The 24,248-nt window shown below is 38.3% G+C and overlaps 1 pseudogene; it reads left to right on the top strand.

Annotated features, from left to right (window-relative positions):
• Positions 1-24,248, top strand: part of LOC124595261 — a 162,188-nt pseudogene that overhangs the window by 101,580 nt on the left and 36,360 nt on the right.

Raw genomic sequence — 24,248 nt, 5'->3', positions numbered from 1 at the left:
CTGGTCTTTGAGTATAAGGGTCTCCACTTCTCTAACTATTCCTAGTGTGAGATGGTCTGACACTTTCTTTCTTTGTAATACAAACCTTTTAGATGACAGTGGAAGTGTATGTGCCATCTAATGACAGTTATCATGCTGAATTGTCGCCATATCAGTCATCAAGGATTGCTGCCAATTGTGTAACTGCTGTGAAAGGAAATGATTATCCAAAACAAGGGCAAACTGTCAAATTTTGTAAAATAAGAGTTCACAGATTCTGGTCACAGTTGTTACCATTTTATTAATGTTAATACCTGTGAACCATGGTAAAAATTTTTTGAAAGTCTTTAAAATAAATGTATATGCAATGGATGAATTATGAGAATGATCAAATTAAATAACATTTTTTACTTTAACATAAGACTGTAATTTATAGAAATTTCAGGCTAATATGGTATTTTTTGCAACCAAAGGAAAAACCAGATTTTGGTAGAAACATTGAGAAGTTCGGTATGTTGTGTAAGAACAACTTCTCTAATACACCGAAAATGAACATTGTAACTATGATGTACTACATTCATAACTTTGAAAAATGAGGATTAGACCTGCATCAGGTGCCAAAAATCACATGTTTGCCCACATCAGATGGCAAACCATAAGTCAGTCATTCAGTCATCATGTTCTGTACGTCTCATCATGAAGGAAGGATGTGAAGTGAGTCAGAGTATACATTAACATAGGGAAATAACTGTTTTAATAAGCATTGGTAGTTACTGAGAAAAAAATTTAAGATATTAAAACTAAACATTCAAAATATCTAAAAATTCAAAATGTCTATGAAAATGCTTCTATAGTATTTATTTCAAACATTATCCTTATCGCTTAGTTCTGCTGACTGAATACTGTTGTTAACTGCTTTACACTAGCAGGCTGTTCTGTAAAGACAACGGAGAGTGAAATTATGCAAAATAAAGTCAGTACTGTTTATCACCTAGCCACCACACTGAAAAGTATTTTGAACTGTAAAATTTTCCAACCTTAACTTCTGAAGTGCTAATTGTTGCATGTTATCAAGATGGGCTCAAAAAGAATTTCACACACAGAGTTTCGTTTAGTGCATGATTATCCAAAACATTCATGTTTAAGTTTTTAATTTGAGTCCTTGTGATACCAAAATTTTAACTGTTTGCTGCTAACTAATAACAAGCATGTTCCTCCTCTGAGGTGTGTGTGGCATGATTAAGTTTGGGCACTTAATCAGATTGCTTGTGTTATCAGCAAACATAACATATTTTGAACAATCCTTAAGAACAAGTGTGGCTTGTGGTTTCCACACAGGGGCTGCGACATTTATCCATCAGAACTACCGTAGACCTCTGGCCACGCTACCGATCAGTCTGTCACCACAACCAAAATTTCAGGAGGGGGTGGGGGGAATATCACACTCTAGCCAAACATTTACTTGCTTATCTTCCATTTGTTTCATAATCAACTACTAAATAACATCTAAAGTTAACTCCACAATAACATGTATAGGTAGCTTATATCGCCCAACATCACATTTCTCAACAGTTTACCACAACAATTAGTACTAAAGGACACATTTTGGAGAGATCTTTAATGTGGTGTATGTTAGCTTTACTGCGCGCTTAATGTTTTTGATATTTTCATTTCTAAACTTCAGACTTCAATGTTTTGAGCACTCAAACGTGGTGTTTTGTGTTTGTGTGATGACACAGTGATGTTCCCATGATGTCACAGATCTTGTGCTGTGACTGGCTGAGATGAGCATCCTGAGCAACTGCCATGGTAATTTACACACTGTATTTGTTGTATTTATACTTGTGTATTACCAAAATATGCACTTTAAGTGGTATAGCACACATGACAGCTGCATTGTACACCACTCTGTTAAAATTGCATGTATACCCTTGCCTGGATTTACACTGTTTTTGTTCTTGATTACTGTTTACTTCAGGTCTGGGTGCACCTAGTTCCTTCACTTTCTTCCTAACCACACATTCCAAAATTTTACCTGATAAATTGCACACTGAATTCATATTGCATTGTTTTCAAAGTTGTGATATACTTCTGTTGTTCGCAAGCAAGTAAAACTCACTAAAATCATGCATAATACACTTCCAAAAAGAAACTTCCTAATAATGCACATTACCCACAGTCAAATAGCAAGGAAACTAAAGGCATGGGACATATTTCAGGCAGGGGTATTTTTGCGCACTTTTTACTCTAATCATTTATGAAACTCTCACTAGGTAGTGATACTTACGTTACTGTACTCCACTGCACTCTGGCGAGACATTTGCAAACTAATTCCAATGGCAGATAAAATAGCCAATAGCAGAAACAAAAAAACTCTAAAAAACTATCAAAACAATAATACTAAATGTCAATTAATGACTTATCAAAGTGTAATAGAGATATAGAGAGACAGGGATTCAACAGCAAAGTTTCAGCAACTTGGAATGTGAAAATTGTGTGGAGGTTGGTAGGACACCCTTAGGCTGAAACCCCAGAGCCTTCAGGATGCCCATAAGATTTGTACTCCGAGGAAACCACGTCCCCAGACCTCTGCTGCACAGAGCTGAGCTGTATTTCTAAATGCTGCTACCTGTTTGAAAAACATTGTGTGATATCACATATCAACAGTCCCAAAAAGATTGACAGGCATCATTTAAATCTGTGTGGCAATATTCGAAATACATTCTGATAATTGAAATTCTGTAATACATTATTGAGAAATGTGAATTAATATATATTTTGGGACAGCTCTGTCTCAGATCCTTTAATTATGAGCCATGCCTTCTTTAGAATCAATGGAAGGCCGTTTATCTAGTTTTTGAAGAGAAGGTGACCCAGTACCTAACTTTCTAGTAATCCATATTTTACATTCCACCATTATGAATGTAGTTTCTTTCCTCTGCTACAGTTTGACAATGTGACCTCTGACTTCTTTTATGGAGGTAAGGCTCCATCCATGCATAGGAATATCATTAATGCCATAAAATATGAGTTTCAAAGTAGATTATTGTGGTCTGCACAATCAGACACCATAGTAAGGTCATTGAATATGCTGAGGTAATAGTTTGTGATTACACCCCTGACATGACTTAACTTATAATATTATATATGGCTTTCACTGTAGAGAAACCTTTGAGAAAATCAAACTGGTAAGTAGTTAACAAGTTACTCTGTGAAAAAAAGAGTCAGTATTTTATTGTTGCCTTCTTCCTCACAGAGCTTTAAAGTGACTGGAAGGTGTTGTGCAGCTATAGCTCAAGGGTAGTCCTCCTAAATCAGCATAACATTGTAATGACCTGTTAGAAACACCATCATAGTCGGAAGACTTAGCAATTATGTTTAATAACAGTGATTTTTGTAATTTTGAACTAATATTTGTGGGTGGTGTAAACAGTGTCTTCTGGAGTAAATCTAATGGATAAGTATTTGGTTGTTCTTTAACAGGTGAAATGTTAGCAGCTATGGTGCAGAAGCAATAATTAAAATTGTTGGTAATAATTTCCATTGAGTCACTATTTAAACTTTGGATATTGCCTGGGAACACAATTATATCCACCTGATTTCCTGTTTTGTAATGCTCTACATCATTCTGTGAGTTATTTATTGCATGATTTATTTTCTGTTGTTGATGACCCATAAAAAGGTTCACATAGGAGGGTGCCACGTGGTTGCCAAAGCCATGTTGCAGATTTCCTTGAGTATGATCCTCTCAAAGAAAAAGTATTTCTGTGTTAGGATTTACTTTGCCAAGTATACGAGTAATGAGGAGATGGATTTGGAATCGGTAGAATGTTGGGAGAGATAGTGTTCGAGGTCATGGGCATGGGGAATGTTGGTGTGTAGGAAGTGATGTCAACAGTGACAAATAGGGATCCAGTTGGGAATAGCTGAGGGACAATGAAGGAAGTTTTCATGTCTTTGATTTAGGAAGCTAGGCTGTAGGCATTGGGTTGACAGTGTTGGTCAATAATAGCCAAGAATCTTTCAATAGGAGCACAGTAATCAACTACAATGAGGCATTCAGGATTTATAATGTTTCAGTTTTTTTTTTTTTGGGGGGGGGGGGGTCTTAAGCACTTGAGTAGGAGGCTGTGCTGGATTTCTGGAATGATAGCACAATGGCAGGGGGCTTGTAGGTGGAAGAGTCCAACAGTTCTTGAATGCCTTAGGTAATATAATCACTATGATTAATCACTACAGTGGTGAAGCCTGTGTCTGTAGGGAGGAATGTCTAAAGCAGGCTCTGCTTTGAGGTTGAAAGTTCGGTGTTTTGGGGAATGGAACTAGAAAAGGAGGTGAGGACAAGTTAGAGGTAAGGAATTCCTGGAAGATACCTAGGGGAAGGTTTAGCAGAAGAGGTAAGGATCACAGTTTGATGGTATGAACCGGGATGGCAAAGGTTCTGTGCTAGATTTTGACTGACTCCAGTTGGAAAGCTGGTGGCGAAAAAGTGTTTCCATGGTAGGAAGTGGAGAATGAGAGTAGATCTTTGGTGAGTCCAGCATGACTTAACTTGGGTGTGTGGCTGAAGGGGAAGTGTTTGGATAGTACTGAAACTTCTGTAGGACTGAGATTTTTGGTGTGTTGGCTGACAACAGTGTTTGAGTTTGTTTGGAGTCTGGGACATGAGGAATGTTAGGAGGTAGCTTTGTGGGATGGGACAGAATGAAAACACCAGCATGGCATGGTCACACTCTTCCAGATGCTGGAGGACTAGGCTTTCAGTTTGGTAGATAGGGTGCATATAGCTGGGGCTACATAGTAACGATATCTTGCAGAGGGAGCAGATATAGTTCATTAGTGAGGGGCCTTCACAGACAGACATTACCTCCCTCTCTCCCAAATCCAGTCTGCAAACAAATTTCCTGTGTCTTATCCTCACATGCCCCTATAGTGACTGGAAGGGAACAAAACCATGAATGACTTGAGAAGCTGCAGAGACTAGCCAATGGGCCAAGGGCATCAACAGCAAGCTGCCAGAGAATAAACAAACAAGTGGACAACAATGAGAGAAAGACAGCAGACAATTGAAATGGCATGGTGGAATGAGTCCTATAAGTAAACCTACACTAGCCCACCCCGATAGCCGTATGGTCTAATGTGCTGCTTCCCGAGCAGGAAGGCGTACCAGTTTGTGGCACGAATCCGCCCAGTGGATTAGTGTCGAGGTCCGGTGTACAGGCCAGCTTGCGGATGGTTTTTAAGGCAGTTTTCGATCTGCCTCGGCGAATGCAGGCTGGTTCCCATTATTCTGCCTCAGTTACACTATGTCGGCAATTGGTGCACAAACACTGTCTCCACATATGCGTACACCACAATTACTCTACCACGCAAACATTGGGGTTACACTCGTCTGGTATGGTCATGTTCCCAGGGGGGAGGGGGTGGGGTGCCCACTGGGGGCCAAACTGCACAATAATCCTGGGCTCAGTGTGGGGCGACAGTGGAGGTGGACTGCTGTGGCCTGTTGTGGGGTTGTGAACCATTGAGGGCTATGGCGGGATGAAACCTTTCCGTCGTTTCTAGGTCCCCGGTTTAATACACAACACACAAACCTACACTAAAAATCTAAGATGTAGCTGTTGAGGTTACATTTACTAGCACTCTTTTTTCCTCATCAACTGGATACGCAAATGATGAACAAAAAGTACACAATCATACAGTCCAAGCATAGCCTGAGTCCAAGGTGGCAGTACTATGCGGACGATACGGAGCACCAGCGAGATCTGCCATTCGCAGCAGAGTGCCCTCTTATCAGGCAGGTCAGTCATGGGATCCCATCAGGTGATGTGGCAATTACTTAGAGAGCATGACTTCTTTCTGGCTTTTTGTCTTGTGGTGGCCACTTGTGGCTCTGCTTGCCATTGATAGTGTGGGCAGCACCTTGGACTGATTTAGGTTAGTTGTGATAACTCCACCTTGCTATCTGAGACAGTTACATCATTAGGAAATCCAGAACAAAAATAATGATGTGTAGCAAGATCAATACCATAGTGTAGTGGAATCACAACTGACTGACTATGTGGCTGTGCTGCTGACTTTAAAGGACAGCTGTGATCCTTGATAGGTCAGTAGGATGTGCATGTCTGCGTAACCAGCACTGCAGCAATGACGGCAGTGCTCACAGGATACAGCAGTGCCATCTAGCAAGCCAACTTCGAGGTCCATGTTTTCCGACAGACTTTCACGCTCATTGGGCCAGGATACCAGAGCACCTAATCCTCCATCCTCCCTCTGTAACAACTTAATCATATCCTTTTCCAGGGTTTGGCCACTTATCATGATGCCTAGAAATGAGGAACATCTTATCCACAATCTTCTTCACCGTCCCATAGTGGTATTCTGTTGCCTAGTCAATGTACCTTAGTTCATCCTTATCATACCTACTGTGAACCCTTTGCCATGTGAGACATATCCTTTTGGAAGACTTGTGTGCAAGATCTATATGATGCAACCACCCAGTAAATTCTACTCATTCCATCACAGGCTTGTCCTATCTTATCAGAGGCACGGCCAGCTGTCAAAGCAGCCACATCATATACCAGCTCTGCTTTAATCCCTGCACGGTATTTTATGTGGACACAAACACCAACCAGCTGCCCACTCTCCTAAATGGTCACTGCCAAACTGTGGCTAAGAATAGAGTTAATCTAATCATCTAGTCTTGCTTTGAAGTTCAACATGCTCAGTTTCAATGTCTGCTTCACAACCTATGCCACCTGATCCTTCCACAAACACCAGATTTTCTGCACTACAGAGGTGGAAATTGTCCATGCAACACATTCTTCAGTCCTGTAATCCTCCTGTTCTCAATCTCCACTACTTCCTGCCCCACACTTACCTCTGCCCCTGCCTTATGACTATTAACTTCCCTCATTCTATACTCACACACTCCTCTCCACAGTCTCCTTCTTCATCTGTCTTGCCTCTCCCTCTTAGTCTACTTCTCCATTTCATAGGGCTGTTCACACAACTGTCCCTATATGTAGCCACAACAATCTCACTAGTGTCATGCCTGTATCATATTCATCTGTTGCATATCCCTTCCAGCTTTCAGCCCACTTTCCCATACTCTTACTCCATCTCCCCACCTTCTTTCTCCCCTCACCTACTCTACCCAACACAATCTCTTAGTACAATATAACTAACTGGGACAATGTAGCTGCCTCCCCCCAGGCCCTGGATCCTGAATACTTCCAATTTCATTTCATTTTTCGGGGTATTTATTTTTTATTTGTTTTACAAGCACTAGGAGAGATAGGAGTATTTATGTACATTATTTACTTCAGTCTGTAATAAAAATGCAGTCTCACAGCAATGCATGAAAATGCAGAATCAACAGTAATCACAGGATACACAGTAGATTATTATTTGTTGAATTTACAGCAGACTACAAAGTGTAGTTAAGTTCCAGTGAATACGCTTCTATTTAGATGAAAAAAAAGGAAGTTGTATCACATAATTTGAAAAGAAATCTAGTGGATTTACATCAAACTAAAAAGTGCCGTGTAGGTCTGATGAAAGCACTCACTTGAACTGACAATGAAGATGTGTCCATTTGTTGAAATGTCATTGTTAAACAACGCACTGAAATGATAAACAACAATACATCTCAAAACATCTATAGAAGTTGGCTACACCACAGGTAAATCAGTGCTGAACAGCTGTAGCAGTCAACGAAGCAATTGCAGAAACTTTGTGGTACAATTTTTGAGTTACATTTCAAGACAAAGGAAATCTATGCTGGCACAAAATAACTGTCAATGCTGCAGATTACGATGGTAGTAGAATTTAAAAGGTCAGACATTCTTGAACATCAAACTGTTATATAGAATCAAACTACTACAGTTGAATTTCGATATACTTGTTAACAGAATAAAGATAATATTGCATCAGTAAGAGTTTAAGGTTGGATTTAAAGCTTGCCTCTGATTTGCTTAATTTTATGTCATGATGCAAGTGCACGACTTGAAAGGAAGGAAAGAGGAAGAAAGAACGTGTGAATTTAATTTCCTTCCCATTATCTAGCAGTAGATTTTTTTATACTATTTTGTCTGCAGTGGCAGTTTCCCATGTACATTAATATTCTCAATGTAGTGTATAATTTTCTTTTGACATTTTTCAGACTTTTATATTTTGGAGACTTTGGAGTAGCTTTTTGTGTGTGTATTGCTTGACAGACCTACTGTTACACCAGTTCTACAGCCAAGTTATTAAAGTTAGTATTCTCAATGGTGATATTTCAAATAATGTTGTTATTAATTTTGCAGGCAGAAACATTACGACAATTTGGAGGAACACTGTTGGCTAATGCCTGTGGACCTTGCATAGGACAGTGGGATCGCAAAGATGTTAAAAAAGGAGATAAGAACACAATTGTCACTTCATACAATCGTAACTTCACTGGACGGAATGATGCCAATCCTGCAACACATGGCTTTGTGACCTCACCTGAGCTCGTCACTGCTCTGTCAGTGGCTGGCACACTTGACTTTGACCCTACCAGGGATAAACTGAAGAGTGTAGATGGTATGTTATCTGCATTCACCAATGTTAATATCATGATAACTAACAGGCACTCATAAACAATTTCTGCTGTTTAACAGACCTGTAGAAAAGCTCTTTATAACTACAACCAGTTGTGTCAATACATACCAAGTGGTCCAGCACTGGTTGCTTGACCATCTCAGAAAAATTTTATATTTGCTTAGTGAATTCCCCAATGTTTAGTAGTCACAAAAATATTTTTTTAAAAAAAATTATTGTTTATTACTTTGAAATGGCAGCCATATTTGTTCCAAGCCGAATGCATTTTTTCGTATTTGCAAGCATCTACATTTTTTACAATTGTTCAGCAGTGGATTGTCCTAATCCTTTCAGATAAAATGCCTTTAGTTCAGTTCATTCTGGGCTACAAATTAACTTCATTATCACTTAGCCGAATGTATTCTTTAATATATTTTTAACTGTTCAAAGTTATCAGCTACAAATTAAAAAAACTCAATTTTTGAACAGTTTACCACAACAATTAGTACTAAAGGACACATTTTGGAGAGGGAAATGGAAGAGGATGTAGATGAAGATGAAATGGGAGATACGATACTGCGTGAAGAGTTTGACAGAGCACTGAAAGACCTGAGTCGAAACGAGGCCCGGGAGTAGACAACATTCCATTAGAACTATTGACGGCCTTGGGAGAGCCAGTCCTGACAAAACTCTACCATCTGGTGAGCAAGATGTATGAGGCAGGCGAAAGTCCCTCAGACTTCAAGAAGAATATAGTAATTCCAATCCCAAAGAAAGCAGGTGTCGACAGATGTGAAAATTACCAAACTATCAGTTTAATAAGTCACAGCTGCAAAATATTAACGCGAATTATTTACAGACGAATGGAAAATCTAGTAGAAGCCGACCTCGGGGAAGATCAGTTTGGATTCCGTAGAGATGTTGGAACACGTGAGGCAATGCTGACACTACGACTTATCTTAGAAAATAGACATGAACCATGGACACTGCCGTTGGTGGGGAGGCTTGCGTGCCTCAGCGATACAGATAGCCGTACCGTAGGTGCAACCACAACGGAGGGGTATCTGTTGGGAGGCCAGACAAACGTGTGGTTCCTAAAGAGGGGCAGCAGCCTTTTCAGTAGTCGCAGTGGCAACAGTCTGGATGATTGACTGATCTTGCCCTGTAACACTAACCAAAATGGCCTTGCTGAAAGCAAGGGGAAACTACAGCCGTAATTTTTCCCGAGGGCATGCAGCTTTACTGTATGGTTAAATGATAATGGCGTCCTCTTGGGTAAAATATTCCGGAAGTAAAATAGTCCCCCATTCGGATCTCTGGGCAGGGACCACTCAAGAGGACGTCGTTATCAGGAGAAAGAAAACTGGTGTTCTACAGATCGGAGCGTGGAATGTCAGATCACTTAATCGGGCAGGTAGGTTAGAAAATTTAAAAAGGGAAATGGATAGGTTAAAGTTAGATATAGTGGGAATTAGTGAAGCTCGGTGGCAGGAGGAACAAGACTTCTGGTCAGGTGAATACAGGGTTATAAATACAAAATCAAATAGGGGTAATGCAGGAGTAGGTTTAATAATGAATAAAAAAATAGGAGTGCGGGTAAGCTACTACAAACAGCATAGTGAACGTATTATAGTGGCCAAGATAGACAAGAAGCCCACGCCTACTACAGTAGTACAAGTTTATATGCCAACTGGCTCTGCAGATGACGAAGAAATTGAAGAAATGTATGATGAGATAAAAGAAATTATTCAGGTAGTGAAGGGAGACAAAAATTTAATAGTCATGGGTGACTGGAATTCGAGAGAAGGAAAAGGAAGAGAAGGAAACATAGTAGGTGAATATGGTTTGGGGGTAAGAAATGAAAGAGGAAGCCGTCTGGTAGAATTTTGCACAGACATAACTTAATCATAGCTAACACTTGGTTCAAGAATCATAAAAGAAGGTTGTATGCATGGAAGAATCCTGGAGATACTGAAAGGTATCAGATAGATTAATATAATGGTAAGACAGAGATTTAGAAACCAGGTTTTAAATTGTAAGACATTTCCAGGGGCAGATGTGGACTCTGACCACAATATACTGGTTATGAACTGTAGATTAAAACTGAAGTAATTGCAAAAAGGTGGGAATTTAAGGAGATGGGATCTGGATAAACTGAAAGAACCAGAGGTTGTACAGAGTTTCAGGGAGAGCAAAGGGAGCAATTGACAGGAATGGGGGAAAGAAATACAGTAGAAGAAGAATGGGTAGCTCTGAGGGATGAAGTAGTGAAGGCAGCAGAGGATCAAGTAGGTAAAAAGATGAGGGCTAGTAGAAATCCTTGGGTAACAGAAGAAATATTGAATTTAATTGATGAAAGGAGAAAATATAAAAATGCAGTAAATGAAGCAGGCAAAAAGGAATACAAACGTCTCAAAAATGAGATCGCCAGGAAGTGCAAAATGGCTAAGCAGGCATGGCTAGAGGACAAATGTAAGGATGTAGAGGCTTATCTCACTAGGGGTAAGATAGATATTGCCTACAGGAAAATTAAAGAGACCTTTGGAGAAAAGAGAGCCACCTGTATGAATATCAAGAGCTCAGATGGAAACCCAGTTCAAAGCAAAGAAGGGAAAGCAGAAAGGTGGAAGGAGTATATAGAGGGTCTATACAAGGGCGATTTACTTGAGGACAATATTATTGAAATGGAAGAGGATGTAGATGAAGATGAAACGCGAGACACGATACTGCATGAAGAGTTTGACAGAGCACTGAAAGACCTGAGTCGAAACAAGGCCCCGGGAGTAGACAACATTCCATTAGAACTATTGACGGCCATGGGAGAGCCAGTCCTGACAAAACTCTACCATCTGGTGAGCAAGATGTATGAGACAGGCGAAATTCACTCAGACTTCAAGAAGAATAACGTAATTCCAACCCCCAAGAAGCCAGGTGTTGACAGATGTGAAAATTACCGAACTATCAGTTTAATAAGTCACAGCTGCAAAATATTAATGCAAATTATTTACAGACGAATGGAAAAACTAGTAGAAGCCGACCAAGGGGAAGATCAGTTTGGATTCCGTAGAAATGTTGGAACACGTGAGGCAATACTGACCCTACAACTTATCTTAGAAAATAGATTAAGGAAAGGCAAACCTACGTTTCTAGCATTTGTAGACTTAGAGAAAGCTTTTGACAATGTTGACTGGAATACTCTCTTTCAAATTCTAAAGGTGGCAGGAGTAAAATACAGGGAGCGCAAGGCTATTTACAATTTGTACAGAAACCACACGGCAGTTATAAGAGTCGAGGGGCACGAAAGGGAAGCAGTGGTTGGGAAGGGAGTGAGACAGGGTTGTAGCCTCTCCCCGATATTCAATCTGCATATTGAGCAAGCAGTAAAGGAAACAAAAGAAAAGTTCAGAGTAGGTATTAAAATCCAGGGAGAAGAAATAAAAACATTGAGGTTCGCCGATGACATTGTAATTCTGTCAGAGACAGCAAAGGACTTGGAAGAGCAGTTGAACGGAATGGACAGTGTCTTGAAAGCAGGATATAAGATGAACATCAACAAAAGCAAAACGAGGATAATGGACTGTAGTCAAATTAAGTCGGGTGATGTTGAGGGAATTAGATTAGGAAATGAGACACTTAAAGTAGTAAAGGATTTTTTCTATTTGGGGAGCAAAATAACTGATGATGGTCGAAGTAGAGAGGATATAAAATGTAGACTAGCAATGGCAAGGAAAGCATTTCTGAAGAAGAGAAATTTGTTAACACTGAGTAGTTTTAAGTGTCAGGAAGTCGTTTCTGAAAATATTTGTATGGAGTGTAGCCATGTATGGAAGTGAAACATGGACAATAAATAGTTTAGACAAGAAGAGAATAGAAACTTTCGAAATGTGGTGCTACAGAAGAATGTTGAAGATTAGATGGGTAAATCACGTAACTAATGAGGAGGTATTGAATAGGATTGGGGAGAAGAGAAGTTTGAGGCACAACTTGACTAGAAGAAGAGATCGGTTGGTAGGACATGTCCTGAGGCATCAAGGAATCACAAATTTAGCATTGGAGCGCAGCATGGAGGGTAAGAATCGTAGAGGGAGACCAAGAGATGAATACACTAAGCAGATACAGAAGGATATAGGTTGCGGTAGGTACTGGGAGATGAAGGAGCTTGCACAGGATAGAGTAGCATGGAGAGCTGCATCAAACCAGTCTCAGGACTGAAGACCACAACAACAACAACAACAACAACAGTTTACAAAGAAAGACTAATTTCTCAGCATTAATATTTTTTCTGCTATTACACTGTATAGAATAGTTACCTTTTACTGAGTATCAATGGTGAGCATCTTACACTTAAAAAAATGCACTATTTTAAAAAATGTTTTTTTTTTTTTTTAATTTTTCCATTACGTGGCCAACAGTATCTTTGTTGGGGGACCAGATAAAAATCTGAAAATTTCACAGTTAATAGACCTTTATGATATCAAACTTCAGCATAAATTTCAACTTCGAGATTCAATTGGAAGTTATGGAAAAAAGATTACAAACACGAGTCAGAAATACGTTTTTTAACATCTGCAATATCTGGTAGGCCAATCAAATAAAGTATACCAATTACATAATGTAACACACCACATTACACTAGCTAATGGTTATTTGTCGAAACAATGCTGTGGTAATTGTTTCAGCAGGTTAACAATTTCATCTGCAAGCTTACACAAGTCTGATTGTTGTTTTCCTCCTTACACCAACAATTGTCTACTCACACTTATTTAGCTAGAAGTTCTTGAAGTGTGCAGTTGAAAAATGGTGTCTCAGTGTTCTGTTGGTGTTATTATTAATGAAGCATGTCATAAAAGTGTCTATGGAGTGTATCCTAAAGACATTACTTTAATCAAAGATTAAAGTGAAGAAGAAAAAGTGTTGTTTTACTTATGAGTTGGCCCAGCAGTCAAATCAACATGCAAGTACCATGAAATGAAATACTTAACAAAATTTCATCACCTTTTTGGTCAGTCTTGCATGGACCCTTTTGAGAAACATAAGAAATCTATAACAAAAGGTCTGCTAGAAATAACATTTGATCATTATTCTAAAAATAAAAGCCCTTTTGTCAATCTCGTACCGGGAATATCTTTGTGCCCAACATGTTATTCTAAGATATTTGTAATTCACCAGAGAAAGAATAGAGAAACCTCAGATACAGAATTTTGTGACTTATCAGTAACCATTAAAAAAGTAGATACAGCTTGTGAAATCCTGGGTACATCGCCTGCTAGTAAAATTAGAAAACTAAGTCAAGATAAAAGACCAAATTAGAAAACTAAGTCAAGAAAAAAGACCAAGTGCCTTGAATACAAAAACTGAGAAAGTGGCAGCTACAGTCAAAAAGAATTTGGATGTTTCATTTCAAAATACAATTTGTACTAAAACAGATGGAAGTTCTAAAACTTCACCAACCGAATATGATGATTTGATAGAAAAACTAAAAACTAAATGCAGTACTTCAAACAAAGAGGATAAAATTAAGATTATCAGTTTACTGCCAAATTCTTCGAGTCGAGCAAAAGTTAGTGATGGATTTAAAGTGTCAGAACGTCTTGCTAAGTTAACAAGGCAATTAGTACAGAACAGGGAATTTTACCAGAATTACAAATGAAAAGTGCATCTAATTTGGTAGATGAAAACACAATCAATAAAGTTATTAATTATTATGACGATGACAATAACAGCCGTCTGATGTCTGGCAAAAAAGACTGTGTTTCTGTGAAAGAAAATGGTTCTAAGATTCAAAGACAAAAAAGGTTAATATTGTGTAATTTAAATGAACTATTCACTGAATTTTAAAAAGAAAATCCTGACATTAAAATTGGAAGATCAAAGTTTTCTGAGTTGAGACCAAGATGGTGTACTGTTGCAGGGGCATCTGGCACCCGTAATGTTTGTGTTTGTTTGTATAATCAGAACGTAAAGTTGATGATAGATGGGGCCAATCTTAGAGTTGACTATAATGACCTTTTGGAAGTTATGGTATGCAATATTGACAGTTGCAATTGTATGATCAAGGGAAAATGTGAAGTTTGTTCAGGCAAACAAGCCTTACTTGACATGTTTGAAAAATCCAAAGAAGATGATTAAATGCCTGACAATATAAAATACAAACAATGGGTGACGCAAGATGGAACTAAACTGGTGACGGTGGCTAACCTTGAAAATCTGAAAATGCATCATTTTATTGCAAAAGCTCAATGTAAATTTTTGAAAGACAAAAAGCAAACCTTGGCAGCTGCTGAATTCTTACTTCTTGCAGACTTTTCTGAAAATTATTCCTTTGTTGTTCAAGATGAAGTACAAGGGCACCACTGGGCAAACAAACAAGCCACAGTTCGTCCATATGTATTCTATTATAAAGATGAAGATAAATTAATGAGCCACAGCTTTTGTGTCACAAGTGATTACCTTGAACACAACACTACAGCAGTGCACATTTTTCAACTAAAATTAACAAACTACATTAAACAGCAACCACCCTTCAAAAAAAAAAAAAAAAAAAAAAAAAAAAAAAAAAAAAAAAAAAAAACTGATTTACTTTTCGGGTGGGGCAGCAAGTCAATATAAAAAAAATTATTAACGTCTCCTTTCATAAAGAAGATTTTGGGTTTGATGTAGAATGGCACTTTTCCACTTCATGCCATGGGAAGAACGCTTGTGATGGTGTCGGGGGTATAACAAAGTGAGCTGTCACAAAAGCAAGTCTGCAGCGGACCGATGACAATCATATCATAACACCCCAAGAAATGTTTGAATTCTGTAAAAAACATATCAAAGGAATTTCCTATGTTTTTGTACAATGTGAGGAAATACAAGAAGTCTCTGACAGTGTCTTGAAGAAAAGGTACAACACTTGTCAGAAGATTAAAGTCACTCGATCTTTTCATTGTTTTGTACCCCATTCACACAACTTACTGAAGTGTAAGATCACATCAACTTCACCTGATAGTGAGCTTCATCAGTGTGGAAAACTTGTACAACTGGTTCTTCAAAATAAAGATACAGTGGCTTGTGTTTACGATGAACAGTGGTCGACTGGTGAAGTTGATAACATTGGCTGTCAAAACCAAGATGTACATGTATTTTATCACCCTCCAGCATCAAGGACATCTTTTAAGAAAGTTTAGAAGGATCAAATTCGGATGCCACTTAAAAATGTACTAAGGAAGCTGTCTCCCATGTAATTTACAACTGTGACTGGGCGACCTTATGATCTAAGACCCAAACTGAGTGAACAAATTTCTCAAATGTTCAATGAGCGATGTACTAAAAACAAATAACAAGAGAACAATATAATGTAATTAGTAGGCCTATTTTCAATAAAAAAGTAAGTAATCATAGATATGATTAAATTATATACTGTAACTGATATATTTTATTCCATAAGCCTAGATATCGCAGATGTTAAAAAACATATTTTTGACTCGTGTTTGTAATTTTTTTTCATAACTTCCAATTGAATCTCAAAGTTGAAATTTATACTGAAATTTAATATCATAAAGGTCTATTAACTGTGAAATTTTCAGATTTTTATCTGGGTTGATAGAAGAGACAGATAGGATCAAATGGAGAGCAGTGGGCTTCGTTACAGGATCATTCAGTAATTGCGAAAGCGTTACGGAGATGATAGATAAACTCCAGTGGAAGACTCTGCAAGAGAGACTCTCAGTAGCTCGGTACGGGCTTTTGTTGAAGTTTTGCGAACATACCTTCACCGAGGAGTCAAGAAATATATTGCTCCCTCCTACGTACATCTCGCAAACAGACCATGAGGATAAAATCAGAGAGATTAGAGCCCACACAGAGGTATACTGACAATCTTTCTTTCCACGAACAATACAAGACTGGAATAGAAGGGAGAACCAATACAGGTACTCAAGGTACCCCGCCACACACCATCAGGTGGCTTGCGGAGTATGGCTGTAGATGTAGATTTTTGCTTATATTTTAAATGTAGTCATGTCATACTGTAGCAGTAGATGGGTGACACGGCATCTGATCGCCGGGCAACAGAGCACTCGCTGACCGGCATCTACTGTGTTGCATAGGTGGTCATCACGTAAATGATACACCCAGCATCTCAGGGCCCATCTTGAAGTTTTTTAGACAAATGCTGACTTTCACATGAGGGTTGGAGCTTTAACAGTGGCAGGTATATCTTTACAACTTGTACAATACAGGTTCTAATGTTCCAACATTCCAGTGTTATGCTATCCTTCAAAGTAGTCACTATCATTGTGTATAATCAATGGCTAGCAATGTGGAAGTCGTGGGATACCCTTAGTGCTGCCAGCTGTATTAATAATTTGAGTGCAATGGTCTATCACCTGTTAAATTTCTGTAACACTTTTCTGAAGTGCATGGCTTGAAGTGCTTCCTTCACTTTGAAGTCATCAGGGCTTAAGTCTGGAAGGCATGGTGGGTGGTACAGCACTTATCAACCCCTTCAACTGAACAAATGAGGCACAACTTATGCCATATGTGCCCAAGCACTGTACTGCAAAATGATGGATGGGTCCTGCAGAAACTGTTGCCACTGCTTTCTCTAAACTGTTCAGTTTTGGAACACACCCTGTGACCAGCTTAGAGAAAGAAGTGGCAATACTTGCTGCAGGGCCAGCCCATCACTGTGCAGTGCAATGCTTGTGAGCATAGGACACAAGTTGTGACCAATTTGTTTGATCAATGGGGCTGGGAAATACTGTACCTCCCATCACATTCCCTGGACATACGCTCTTGTAACTTCATCTTGATTAGTGGATGAAGGAAGCACTTCATGGCATTCATGTCAGAACTATTACAGAGATTCATCAGACAATAGATCGCTCCACTCAATCTATCAACACAATTGGCACTGCTAAGAGTATCCAGTGACCTCCACATCACTGGTAATGGGTGATACACAATTCTGGTAATTACTTTGAAACAGTAAAACTTTGAAACATATAACTGTTTTGCACAAGCTGTAAATAAATAGTTGCACTTTTATTAAGTTCCAACACGGTATTTACAATTCCCAAAATAGCACTGCACTCCCTTACACAGTGAACAAAAAGAACTAACAAACCAAGGCTCGTGAATTCTACTGATGTTAAAGTTTACAACAGAATGCCAGTCTACATCAGAAAGTTGGAAGACAAAATAAAATTATAACAGAATTTTTAAAAAAATTATCCAAACAATGTTTTTACTTGGTTATGTTCATCACTAAAAAGAACTAACAAACAAAGGCTCATGAACCCTATTGATGTTAATGTTTACAACAGAATGCCAGTCTACATCATAAAGTTGGAAGACAAAATAAATTTATAACAGAATTTTAAAAAAATTATCCAAACAATGTTTTTACTTGGTTATGTTCACCACTAACATTTCTTATATTAAGCAATAACTGAAGATAATGTATTTCACCCCATAACATTTTCATTATATTTATATATTTAATGGAAAGTTGTTTTCTGGTGCAATCTTTACTGAATCATTGTACGTAAAATGATTTTCTGATTAGGAAGAATAAAAGTAAAAGCTTATGAAGAACAGACTATGACTTATAGTAACAGATGTGTGCATGTACATAAATTTGAATTACTATGTATTGCATCACTGTTTAATAGTCTGTATTTATTATTTTATGTGTATTTTGTGCAGTCCATTTCCTTGTGATGATTCCACATAAAATTTGTGTGTACATTTGGGCAGCATCCATACAATATTTATTGTCTATGTATTGATAAAGAAATAAAAAAATAAAGATTATACTTCATAATAAATAATGTATTTCACAAGGGTATAGATATTTAGGAGAAAGATAAATTGCTACTGTATATTTAATAATTAAAAAACTGTGAATTTTTACTACTAGTTATACAGAAAGCAATTAATCTAAGTTGAATATTCTGAATTCTGGAATATTTAAGTACCACATTTTATGGACTATAAGACACACTTGTCTCCAAAATTCGAGTGTATCTTATATTCAAAATTTATATAAAAATGTCCAGGGTCTGATTTAAAACTTCTGCCAGTCTTAAAAATGGCCATATATTTGATGACATGGTAAACTATCTCCATGTGGAAACATTGGATTCAGTGAGCAGCTGCAGTGCACCAGTGTGACAAACATGAGTTGAAGGGATTCACAAGCTTGCTAATACTGTCCCCCTCCCACCCCGCCATCAAAAACTCAGAACACTGTCTAGCCTACAATGCATCATTCCAGTCTATGGTGCCAGTGAACTTGAACTGAAAGTGATTTGTGTTATTGATAACAGTACAATATTTTTGTTAGTAGCTAGTTTAGTAGTGGAAAAAATTAAAGGTATTCATATGACGAAAAATAAAAGGTATTCATATGATGTGGGCTATAAATTGAAAGTAATATGCATATGCAGAAGAACTTCGAAACAGAGCTGCTGTGTGACATTTGGCCCCTCCATCAGTAGAAAACCCATTCATGATTGGCGGGCTAGTAAAGAAGAACTGTAAAAAATGAGGAAGACTAAATGTGCAAATGGAGGACTGAAAGCAAAATGGTCAAAACCAGAAGATGATGATTTTCAGAGATTTTAAAGGTCACTTCGGTTTTATAAACAAAGATTTTTTTTAGTCTAGCTTTGGAATGTAATAATAAAAAATGGTAAAAATTCTATTTTCCTTAAAAAATTGCTTAAAAATTAAGGTGCATCTTATACTCCGTAGTGTATTATGGTCTGTAAAATAAATAAGTGATTGGCAATGCATTTGAAATAGTATTTGTTTGGACTAGGTTTCCCAGGAATCAGATGTTTTATAAATTGCACACACTTACAATTGCCATTCAAGTCTCAAAGAAATGTAGCCCTATGCCTTTTGTACACCTGTTAGTCAAGACTGGCCATAATAAATCATTAAGTATGGCAACACATTTGAAACCAATTGCTTACTACTTTGGTTTTCACTTTAATGTCCATTGGTATTTTGCTCTCATATCATATCACAGTCCTTACCCTGTTGCACACTTCTTACAGGGCCACCACCCCAACTACAGCCACAAATTTCCCTTTGCAATGCTCACTCTCTCTACACACATAATATGTCCACCCTTCCCCATGATAGTACTGTGATACTTTCCTTCCCTTGAACAAAAGCACATTTCTTTCCCCACATTCCATCCATAGGTTACAAATTCCTCCTGTCTTACTTTCTGCCTGCCTCTGTCACCCCGTTCATAATGGTGACCCAACAGCATCCTCCACCCACATCTGCAATTAAGGACTCCCAAAGGTGCTACCAGCTTCAGTTTCTCCAGTCCTAAATTTATACTGATGATCCAGCCCCTCCTCTTCCTCCTCACTACTGTAGCTACTCTGCAACATTTTAGGGCACTCTTCCTCAATTTTTTATGCTTTTTCTTCTCAGGGTACCACTACCATCCAAATACATTTTGTCTCACTACAGTTTTTGTCAGTTAAGATTACTCTAAAATGTATGGCAGTGATTCTAACTTTCTTCCTTTCAATAGCTGTTCCCTTATGAACACCAGTCAATACTTTCCTGTCAGCACAGCTCTTGAATGGGTTTGTGGAACTGCGCTTTCATATGTAAATATTCTCCAGTTGTAAGTAGTGGGCATCTGCTTACTTACAGACATTATCCATTCACTAAATTCAGAATTTAACAGAATAAAATAACTTTCTTTCAGGTAAAGAATTCAAATTAAGTGACCCATTTGCTGACGAGTTACCAGCAAAAGGTTTTAGCCCATGTGAGGATACGTATCAGACTCCCCCTGCAGATGGTAGCAAACTGAAGGTGAATGTTGATCCAAAGAGCCTACGTTTGCAACTTCTTGAGCCATTTGATGCCTGGGATGGAAAGGACCTCACTGACTTGACGATATTAATTAAGGTGAAAAAGTAGTTTTTATACAGTCATTTGCATTCACGAGTGAAATGCATATTGTGCTGCATCATAGTGGCATTAATGTTTCCATGTATCATACAGTCTTACTTAATCAATACTTTAGGTCAAGTAAACTGTTCTTAAAAATAGTTTGATTGTTATCTTTTGTGATAATTTCAATTTTCTTTGTAAGTTTAATTTTTTTATAAGTAAAATTTCATTACCCAAAGTAAGATGCATTTCAATTGCATAATGCAGAAGTTTCTAAATAACTACCATTTACAAACTATTTTATCAAAAAATCAGATTTAGAAATCCCTTAGTTGTTCCTTGAATAAAGACTCTTAACTGAACATCTTATGCAAAACTTTCTTTCAAAATAGTCAAGGTACAAACTGCTGCAGGAATAGGAATCTATCTGTGGAAAATTAGTGTTATTTTCATGTGTGATGTAATACAACATATCTGACAAAGTATGCTGGCCACTTCTTGATTCGCGATGGTATTCACTATTACTACACAGTATTGGAAAAAAGGACAACTAATCTTGAAACTTGGAGTGATTTGGCAGTATTAAAGAAGAGTTAACAAAACTGCAAGCTACAGGTTGCAATAGTAATGTTAGAGTTAGCCCAGAAGACAGTATTACAGTCAAGTCCACAAATAAGTGAAAAGATTTTTTAGACAAGACAGATCTTATGGCTTCAGTCTACCTGTCTCCAGTATTTTCAGTGGGTTGAAGACTGTGAATCGACACAGTCAGAAAACCCAAGAAATGCTTCTGAAGTCTTGACAGTACAGTTCTTAAGGTGAAAAGTAATGTCAGAAAGGAAAATATTAAGAGGGCCAGGAAAATTGTGTTATATAGGAGAGCAAAATGGGAGGGGAATATTGGAATTGATATGGAACTTTTTGGAAACTGATTACAAGGTAACTAGTATTTTGAGACAAGTACTGAGCTTTGCAGTATCACCCTTGATTTATGCTTTCTGGAGAAATATCTTGGAAAAGAAGGTGATGTAATTGTAGCAGAGAGTGCAGACAATGGTTAGATTGGAACCTCCATTGCGCTATCGAGGACAGTATCGAGCAAGTTGCTCAAAATGCTCCTCATACTAGTATGAAGATTAGGTCATTTTTTGAGCATTATGATAAGCCTTGAATGAAGGATTGTATGGAACATGTTAATGCAGAATATGGGAAGTTAAAAGCTGAACTTGCAGACATGAGTGTGACTATTGAATTGCCTCTCATGTGGTTGCATTATACAAGGCATGGTTTCTACCCATATGCTTCCAGTAAGAGGCTACTGGCACAGATAATTTCCAGAAGCATCCATTCTGATCAAAGCAATATCCATTCTATCCCACTGATTTCCAGTGTGTTCCTTGACTTCTTTTTTTACAGTAATTTATATGAAAGACAGAGCTACAGCTAAAAAACTACTAGCAGAACAAAGTACTGCAGCTTGATTAAAGAAAATACATTTAATGTCTTTCATTAAAGCAACAGAACAGCTGAAGGCAGTTTAATAAAAGGGACGAATTTCTAATAACCATACAGGAAGATGAAAGGACAACTGGAATGCCAGCACAGGTGTCATGCATAGCAGAACCACACATGGAAATCACTGAACACATACATCATAATGGATATAACCTAACACATGCCACAATAGAATAACTAAAAGAAAAATGCTGTGGCTATATGCACAAAATGCTAGATATATAATAGCATTCTTTTTCATTTTTCATTGTGCCTGTATGCAACTGAGTGCAAGTGCTACAGTATTGTTTTTCATCTTTGTTCATAATCCACAAGTTTCCTAATGGTGCTTGTGGTTATTTATATCCTCTTTCCACCTTTCTTGTCAGGTTACTGGTTTTACAGTACAGCAAATAATATAGATATACAAGATACAACTAGGTTTTCGCATATTAGGTATGTATACAAGATCTTCATTTTTACAGGTCAAGGGCAAGTGTACAACCGATCACATCTCTGCAGCAGGACCATGGTTGAAATATCGTGGTCATCTGGACAACATTTCTAACAATTTATTAATTGGGTAATTTCCTCATGAAACACTAGTTTTAACTTGTTATTATGGAGATAGGTTTCACCCCACAAAAGTTGAAAGATAAATGATCAGATATCAAAATTAAGAGGGTAGGGTGTTGTAACAAGCTTGTGTACTTGGGAATGCCAGATGTGACTGGCAGCCTTTTACATACTTACCCAGTGTTGTGTTCTTGCCTTAGGCTTCAGACAACAGAAGTCGGAAGCTTTCATGCAAATACCATATTTCCTATAGCACCCACTGACCTTTGCAATAGAAAGCTGAGAACCATAACTCTACAGATGAACCTTTCTGTTTTTAATTTCACTTAAAAACACTAGGAGGCAGAATTTCTGGCCAGTACATATCTTCTGGCAGCAAAAACCATAGCACTGCTGACAAAAATGCTTAAAGTAACTGTCAGGAGGGCCTCTCTCACTCTAGAGTCAAGCGACTTGCCTTCCCCCTGAAACTTTATCCAACCAACCCTCTTTCCTCATTGGAAAAGGATCACTGTTTTCTATTTTACACATTTCTATCAACAGCACGATTTTGGTCTTCTGATGTCAAGTAGGCTTACCAGAAAGCCAGTCTGTATCCTTGAATTTTTTCTGTTGTATTTCTATTATCCTTTTTTTGAGAACCGTGATGTACATTGTAGCCTCTCTCCTCCCCCCCCCTCTCCCTCCCCCCCCCCTCTCTCTCTCTCTCTCTCTCTCTCTCTCTCTCTCTCTCACACACACACACACACACACACACACACACACACACACATTCCAACTTTGATAAAACATTGTGCATGTGTGTGTGAATCAAGGGCATTGTTGCCACTTATAATACGTCAGTGATCTGTGTTTTATTACCATTCATTGTTTATTTTTGATGCTACTCAGAGGGTGGTTATTGTAGTGTAGAAGCCCAAGATGACCGGAGGTTGGAGCAGAGGACGCTGCTAGGCACAGAAAATGAGGACACATCATGCCAGCCATCACCCTGCCAAGTAAATTTTTACATCAGACAATGTGTCTGGACTGCCAGAATGGTTACTGCAAGTGACCTACTGCTAGCTATGACACCTGGCCACATCCAGGAACACACCAGTACTTTACCAAATATGGTCACAATGACAGGCTTCGGTGCGACACACTAATGATGCCAATATTTCACAGCCAGTAGGCTACATCACATGTAAGCCCAATCCCACCATTTTCATCATTTGTCATTTTTCAGCTGCCATGTACAGTGATGTAGGGTCAGTCCGTGACACTCCGCCCCATGCAGACAACCAAGCTGCTTTTACTGGCCTTCAAACTGCTGCCTGTTGCCTGCTTAGGGAGCCACAGTCTGCACCACCACCAGCTGAGGGGATCAGACGAGGAGTTCCGGCCTGCCCTACCCTCCAGTGTATGAAGTGTGACTCAGCTAGAGTCCTCTTAGCTGCCACCTGCTGTGTTCATCTCTCCTATTATTGGTGTCAGTATGCTGCTGAGATTGAAGATAAATGATGTGTGAGGTCCAACGACATCATCCCCTGTTTTAAGAATTCTTTTGGGATCTGTTTGATTGTCTCCTACCCTTTCCTACTTTCCAGAGTCATACTTAACCAAAGACACAAAAAGGAAACCAAGCACAAAGTGTAACTGAACAGGACATCTAGAGTAAATATGCCTAGTTTGGTGGAGACTGTGACTGAAAAAGTGTTGTGTAAGTAACTGTAAATAAT

The sequence above is a fragment of the Schistocerca americana genome, chromosome 2 (assembly GCF_021461395.2).
Source record: "Schistocerca americana isolate TAMUIC-IGC-003095 chromosome 2, iqSchAmer2.1, whole genome shotgun sequence".
NCBI lineage: Eukaryota > Metazoa > Arthropoda > Insecta > Orthoptera > Acrididae > Schistocerca > Schistocerca americana.
The sequence above is the reverse complement of the archived record's forward strand: the minus strand, read 5'-3'. Positions and strand labels throughout refer to the sequence as shown.